The sequence below is a fragment of the Denticeps clupeoides genome, unplaced genomic scaffold, assembly GCF_900700375.1.
Source record: "Denticeps clupeoides unplaced genomic scaffold, fDenClu1.1, whole genome shotgun sequence".
NCBI classification, from domain to species: Eukaryota; Metazoa; Chordata; class Actinopteri; order Clupeiformes; family Denticipitidae; genus Denticeps; species Denticeps clupeoides.
Window position 1 is genome coordinate 638921 of NW_021630004.1, and position 8170 is coordinate 647090.

The 8170-nt window shown below is 37.9% G+C and overlaps 2 long non-coding RNA genes across 2 annotated transcripts; both read right to left on the reverse strand.

The window, feature by feature from the left end:
* Window positions 1–5411: 5411 nt before the first annotated feature.
* On the reverse strand, window positions 5412–7180 carry LOC114780049 (uncharacterized). The gene is made up of 3 exons (XR_003747017.1): window positions 7144–7180; window positions 6843–6914; window positions 5412–5463 (listed from the first exon to the last, which is right to left on the reverse strand). It is a non-coding gene; the product is annotated as an uncharacterized LOC114780049 (long non-coding RNA).
* A 149-nt stretch (window positions 7181–7329) lies between these two features.
* LOC114780051 (uncharacterized) lies at window positions 7330–7853 on the reverse strand. The gene is made up of 3 exons (XR_003747018.1): window positions 7775–7853; window positions 7476–7667; window positions 7330–7386 (listed from the first exon to the last, which is right to left on the reverse strand). It is a non-coding gene; the product is annotated as an uncharacterized LOC114780051 (long non-coding RNA).
* Window positions 7854–8170: the final 317 nt, after the last annotated feature.

Below are 8170 nucleotides of genomic sequence, written 5' to 3' on the forward strand. Positions count from 1 at the left end.
ATGAAGACTCTAGCGCCAAACCAGTTCCCATTGTGGTTTATGGGAACCCACCTTTCTATTGATTTTAAATAAATGAAGCAACAAAAAATATATTATAAGTATCTACAGAACATGAATATCAATTCAGATTTCCAATAATCCAAATAAATCTTGAGATATGACAACCTGACTGTACGGTGGCACACAGGGACACAGAGGGACATGCACACAAGTCCCGCCCATAACTCTAAATTCAGACCCAGGCTCCGCCCATTACAAAATTGTGGATTGTAAGGTCCACCTGTTTTATAAAGACATCTCTTTTACACAAACACAAAAATGTCATTTTACTGAATTAGAAGGAAACATATGTTTTAATTGGACATATTATTGAAATAGTTGTTCTTCAACTAAAAAAAATTAACCCACACCTCCTGATCAGAAACACTTATTTATTAGTGTTTCTGACATGCAGCAAACTGAGAACATTTTCATTATTACAAACTTGAAAGTCATTAACACTTCATTAATTAGAAGAATATTTTGAAGAGAAATAAAATTAAAGGTCATTCGTTAAAAAAAATACTATGATTATCAAAACTAATCACTAATGTACCGGTACACAATTTGTCCGGTATGTAGATTCATTCACATTGGTTCTTTCTTTTAACTGTGACTCCCCTGTTTCTGACAAAGTCTCTTATGTTTTGTACAGTGCGCCCTGCTAAGACAGGCTCCTCAGCAATCTTGCACTGCTGGCATTCAGTAGTTGTGGCTAGCAGACCTTTGGCTATATGATTCCTAAAGTGTTTAATCACTGCTGAAACCTCCTGACTGGACCATTTTTTCTTCTGTCTGCGATTATCGGTCTCAGTCACTGTGTTGTCTTGAACCACTGAAAAGGAAAAAATACATAAACTTTTAAAAAATGTACAAAAATACATAAATAACACACAATCACACAATAAACATTTCTATAACCTGAATCAACATATATTGTAAAGAGTATCAAGCGGTTCTTTGAGGGTATCACTCTACACAACCCTTCAAAATATTTAGGAAATTTGTCCAATATCCACCTCATATCAAACAAGGACATTTATAAATTGTCAAATTTTATTTTTTTTTCAATTTGAACGGTAAAGTATAAGGCAGCACTTTTAAATTTAAAATATTGAGGGGGGATGGGGGGTATGGGTGAAGAAAATATCAAACCATTATAAACTACTAAAAGCTAGAATGTTAGTATAAATATTCTTAGCTACAGTGGTTTCTGTTCTCTATTTTTCACAAAAGAATGGGAACGATTATGTAAGGAAGGAGGTTTGGTGGAAAATTTTTGCCACATCAATTACACAAAAAAAAAAAAAAAAAAAAAAAAAAAAAAGACGTTGTGATGGTCAGTGAGCAGCAGTATAGTTTCATGACTGTGGTTAGTGTGGAAGACCCAGAAGATAAAAAGAAATGGAGATGGGTGATCTGCTGTGGCTACCCCTAATAGGAGCCGCCTTAAAATACCTTGAAAGCCTTCAGTAGTTTCACCCATAGCTGTAAGCTCATTTGCCGTTTCTGAAAGAAAGATACCAATATATATCATCACAAGATTCAGATGAAAACTGGTGGTTCCATGTGTATGTATTGCAATAAAAAAAAAAGGCCTTATTATTCCTATGTACAAGACTGTCAAGCCTTCTCTCAGTCTATAGATTTCCTTCAATACTTCTCTTATACTCAAACATTCTGATCCTTGCGATTACACATTTGAATGTGACATCCTGTAAAATCCTGTAACACTATGTTACAGGGCCTTGTTAAACTGTGGTATAAATGGTTACAACATTTGACATTTCTGCGCTAAGATTTTTTTTGCTTTGAAAAAAATTACGCCAGAATCAATCACCAGATTTCTGTACAAATTATAGTAGATAAATAGAAACATAAAAGCATTATACTTATACAATTACAAGTAATACTTAAATCCACACATTTCTAATCATTGTGTGGGTAATAATTACAAAAAGGGTCAATATAATGCCATAACAACAACAAAACACCACACACACCAGCATGTCTTGAGGCACTTGTGGCTCCCTCCAGGTTTTCAACCTCAGGTTCACTCCCATCATCGCTGGCATCAGCATCTGTTAGGCTGATCTCATCTTCAAGTAAGAGGTTGTTTAAGAAAACAATGGCACATAAAACATATCCACAGCATACATTCAAGAACCTCAGCACTTATTCTAAAAATGCCTGATTCTGTAGCATACCTTCTATTTCAATTTCATCAAGAGACTTTCCTTGAAGACTTGAGAGACAACCCTTTTCCATAGCCAGAAGAATTTTTGATATTTTGGCCAGCTGAGTAGTGGCTTCTGGTAGCCGGTAAAAGTCACGATAGACCCGGATGTCATGGCCTAGGAAATCCGCAACTTGATCCAGTTCATTGTTCTTCAGGTTAAGAACCTGGGAGAGTGTGGCCACGTGCTTGCGCAACTGAGTAGATCGGAGATGTTCTGGATTTTTAGCTCCACACTGACTTGCCTGCAGCCTCAATGTGTCCTGTCCTCTGTAATGGCTTATACAGAAGGGTCGAGCAAACAGGAAACCATTTGCTTCTTGAACTCCACAGACTTTTCTTTTCTCAACCAATTCAGTCAGAGCTTCTACCATGTCAGGTGTGAGAATTACTGCAACTTTTTGGTCCCTTTTACCTCTTATCTCAACTCTACTGAAGTGACCGCAGAGTTTCTGCTCAAAATCAGTGAGGCTCATGGCAACATCCTGATGAAGCGTTGCACAGTCTCTTTCCTGGAAACTCCTCCTGCACGTCTTCGATTAAAAACAATTATTCTTGCAGGGGTTGCTTTAGCAAGATCTGCATAGTTTTGTGGTGTTGGAGCCTCTTTTAAATGTTGCAATGCCACCTCTGACATTTTCACAAGGTGTTTGTGAAGAAGCTGCACATCCTGAGTAAAAGGTAAAGTAGATGGTTTATTGAACTTTGGCTCACTGAGAGTAGACAGCGCCGTGTGAGAAACTAACTCGGACCATTTTGTGGAGTACAATTTCTTGAAAGTTTCGCTTGCCCTGATCAACTCGCTGTCTTCTGCAATCAAAGCTCTACAATGAATTATGTCACAAACTTTCTTCAATGAACGCCCCAATTTCAAAGCAAGACTTGGACATCGGTAACTCTGCTTCTCATCACTGTAGCCTGAAACTTCCTTGACTGCCTGAATGACTCTATGGAAGTTCACAGGCTTTATGGCTTCTTCAAGGCTGTAAACTGAGGAACTTTTACGCAAAGTTAACAAAAATCTCCCAATTTCATGGAGCTTCTGTCGTATATACTCATGTTTGGTGGGGTCATTCCCATGCGTGTTAAAGAAGGACTGCGCCAGCTGAATGATACAGAAGTCATTCCGCACAATAGATGACACTTCATCTTGCTTCATTACACCAAGTAGTTTCCAAACCCCTTGAGATATGTGATGAGAAAATGTAGACTCAGCCAAGGGAGCCAGACCCAGAACCCGGGTTCTTCCAGTTTCACCACTGGTCGTGCCTGGTTTCGAGGAACACAGGTTGGGCAATGAGAATGCTTCTGCCACTTCAGGCTCATTCAAGTGGGTTTTCAAATGCCAAGCAAATTTTGACTGTTGTTTCCTGCAATAATAACAATAGTTCTTCTTTTTTGGTGAAATGTCTGATGACACAATCTTCTGGTCGGCTCCAAGTTGTCCAATCACAAATGAAGTGGATGGGTCTTCATTTAGAACATGCAACTCACCGCTGGAAGTTGCAGCCTCAGCAACCACTAAACTCGGCACCATAGTATTGTCTGCAGTATGGAGTGTACAATTTACATCTCCATAGCTTTCAGTTTCAGTAGATAGATGACTGCCTGAGACCTGTTCTATCTTACCACTGCTTAAATTAGTGGCCTCCTCGGCTAGACTGGCATCAGACAAGCCTTCCTCGTCACAAAATAAGTCAGTGTCACTCAGAGAATACTCCTCCCTGGTATTTGAAGTGCTTGCACCTTTCTGAATAATGTCCAAACTGCTTTTGGATGGAACAGCCCTCATGTGAGTCTTCACTTTGCTCCTCTTTCCTATATTCAACTCTTCTGAACTCTCAAATTCTTTCTCTGATTCTGAATTTGGTACATATTCTTCTTCTGAAACTGACTCATCCTCAGAGCCTGAATCCATAGTTTCCTAACATCAGTTTATAAGATTAATATATTACTACAAAAGCTTTGCAATAACAGCCATAACAAAAAAAAAACTTGAAAATGAAAATGCTTACCCATGGTCCTCTCCCAGATTTCTCTTTAGATTCATTCTTTAGAAAGCAGGACTTATGCCAAACACGAGTGCAAACTACAACAGAAATAATAGTGGCTTTTCAGCAAAAGATCATATTCTGTGGGTATAATTCCTAAACTGTTTAATGCACTTGCCACTTCTTACGGGGAATACAAGTCTATTCAAGCTCATGATAAAGCATAATTCAATAATGATGAGAAAAAAAGAAAACAGTTTTTGATATCACAACAACAGATGCCATTTTCCAAGACTAGCCTAGGCGTGGAATGGATAAAACAGGCTACATTTTGGACTATGCCTCCCTAACACTATTGAAAAATTGTGTGGCATGCTTAAAAGATACCAAAGTGAAAAGTGAAAGTGAAGTCACTGTCATTGTGATACACTGCAGCAAAGGACACGTGACAGGGGAGCAGTGTGTGGGGACAGTGCTTTGCTCAGTGGCGATTCAGTGTAGCTTGCCAGTTCGGTTCACTACCAATATTAGTGGTAGCAGGAACTCAACAAAGTTACAATCTTTAACAAGGCTTGTTCGGGATTTGAACCCGGGACCTCTTGAACCGAGGATCATACCCCTAGACCAACAAGCCAACAAGCTGGGTCCTTGACCCAGATCTGCAAGAAGCTTGCTCAGGTCATTCATCCGAATATTAGCTTGGGTATTAATATATACAGTGGCTTGCAAAATTATTCAGCCCCTTTGAATATTTTTCGACATGACAATTTTCGACATCTGTACACTGTTTATGATTTGACTACATGGTTTAGATAATTTTAGAAGAAACTGCAGATTTCTTATAAATTCATTTTCAACTTTATGATAAGTAATCATCTTATCACAATCTACTCTTCAGTAGCACTACAAGGGTATTAATTAGTAATTATTGGTACTAACCTTTACATTTCAGGGCAATCCACTTTATTGGGGCAAAGGGTCCAGTACAGGCAACACATTTATTCAAGCTTGACACAGTAGTACAGGTCAAGTCATGATCACATCTCTGTAGAAAAGCAGGAAATAAGATAACAAATAAAGCCAATAATTATACTTTAAAGAGTATGATGCAATGAAGGAAGAAAAAATACTGACCTTCTCTGTTTCCTTCGTTAATGTTCCTTCTTCCTGTTCCAGTAGGTCTTGTTCAGTGGCAGTCTATTTTTTAAGAAACCACAAGAAATAAAGTAAATATTTATTGTTATAGCTAGACTCTTAATAGCAATTAAACCTCAATTACCTCAATCTTATCAGACTGTTGATAATCTTGGATTACCTAAAATGATTTGGTGTATTAATCTAGTGAAATCTTGACAGACCCAGTCAATACTCCTGTCCTCATAAACATAAAGAGAGCAAGAAGCCTAATCACTAGTGAGGTCGTCTTTAACCCAATGTCCTTCTAAACCAGGACTGAATTTTACACAATTGTACAAACACAGCCCTATATCAGGTCACTACAGACCCAGTAAATGCTCCTGTCCTTGTAAGTAAGGTTTCCATCACAACATACACAGACACACATTACGCTCATAAACAAAGAGATCCAGAAGCCTAATCACTGGTGAGGTCCTCTTTAACCCAGGGTCCTTCTAAACCAGGACTGAATTTTACATAATTTTACAAACACAGCCCTATATCAGGTCACTACAGACCCAGTAAATGCTCCTGTCCTTGTAAGTAAGGTTTCCATCACAACATACACAGACACACATTACGCTCATAAACAAAGAGATCCAGAAGCCTAATCACTGGTGAGGTCCTCTTTAACCCAGGGTCCTTCTAAACCAGGACTGAATTTTACATAATTTTACAAACACAGCCCTATATCAGGTCACTACAGACCCAGTAAATGCTCCTGTCCTTGTAAGTAAGGTTTCCATCACAACATACACAGACACACATTACGCTCATAAACAAAGAGATCCAGAAGCCTAATCACTGGTGAGGTCCTCTTTAACCCAGGGTCCTTCTAAACCAGGACTGAATTTTACATAATTTTACAAACACAGCCCTATATCAGGTCACTACAGACCCAGTAAATGCTCCTGTCCTTGTAAGTAAGGTTTCCATCACAACATACACAGACACACATTACGCTCATAAACAAAGAGATCCAGAAGCCTAATCACTGGTGAGGTCCTCTTTAACCCAGGGTCCTTCTAAACCAGGACTGAATTTTACATAATTTTACAAACACAGCCCTATATCAGGTCACTACAGACCCAGTAAATGCTCCTGTCCTTGTAAGTAAGGTTTCCATCACAACATACACAGACACACATTACGCTCATAAACATAGAGCCAGAAGCCTAAATCACTGGTGAAGGCCCTATATCTGGTCACTACAGAGACAAAATAAAAATCAATTTTCGGTTATGTGTCTGTCTTAAAATCACAATTGACAATTAATTAATCACAATTAATCATTATTTTCATCAAAATGTGCCAAATTATTGCCACTCTTGGCAGTGACAGTGAACACTGAGTTGTTCTTTATGAAGAAATTAAATAATTAAGCTGTTGATCAAACTTACCTGTTTGGGGTCATTGGCTGATGAAAGATTTCCATGTCCTTGATCTCCATCAGTAAGATGGAGAGAAACAGACTGCAATAATAAAAGCTTTAAAAATGTTGTTCAAATAACAATTTGTTATTTGCTTGAACGAAGGATTATATTGAAATGTAATAGTTTGATTATAATCAAAGGCATTAAAAAATGTGTAAATATATAACATGGTGAAAAAGAATATTGTAAAGATTACCACAGTAAACAAGTATAATAATGTAGAGTTCTTTTCCCTTATGAAATTTTATTGGGACAAAGCTTTAAAAACCTGTTCTGTGTACTTGGGCAGTAAAGCGGCATCTCCATGCACAGAAGACTAGAAACAGAGGGAGGAAAAAGTGACAGGAATTCAGTATCTAAATACGTACATAATCCATACAATTCAACATTCATAAAATATATTTTATACAAACTATATGTATCACAAACCAAGACATACCCTTGACACTTGTTCCTCCAATACACCAAAGTCCTGGTCTTTAGCATGTACCTGGTGCAGCTCACCAACCTTCTAAGACATTTAAAAAAAAAAGACATTTAAAAAACATTCCTTTAAGGAAAAAGATAATAGAAAAGCACAAAAAGTAACTTTTGAAATACCTTGCATCTCCATGACCATCAGAATCACCATAGTTGTACATAATCTCCTCTCCAGGGCTAATATTTCTGGTAGCGAACAAACACAGGTGAGGTTTTCCATCCACAGTTATAGTCTTCATTTTGGAATTTGGACCCACATGGTCATCATTTACGAGTCGACCAAAAGAGCCATCATCCAGAGCAGCATCAACACTGAAACATACATAAAGGCAGGTCTACTGAGCCGAGGGATGCAAGATGAAGATGTCATGATATGAAACAGAAAATCATATAAATGAAGAGCAACATAACACACATACCATAGATGCTTTCCATTGAAACGAAATTCAAATAGAAACACTTTAAGGGCACTGTGGTAGACGTTCAGTCTTCTTTCACATTCATCCAGAGTTATGAGGTCACCTCTGTATTCCAAGAGGAATTCCCCAGGTACTAAACACTCCTCTACCTACAAGAAGTAAACCAAGAGTAATATAACAGAAGATCCAAGGCGATTCTGTAATCCCAGTCAATACAAAATTCCTGACTCACCTTTATCAGCGTTTATATATTTAATCTCAAATCCATTCTTGTCCTTGCAAATGTGAAATATGCTGCCTCCTCCTTCGGTTTTAGTTTTTTCCTTCTAGGTTTCATTGTGCCTAAGAAGAAACCATGATAGTGTATAAATGAAATATTTCTTATTACATTGCCTT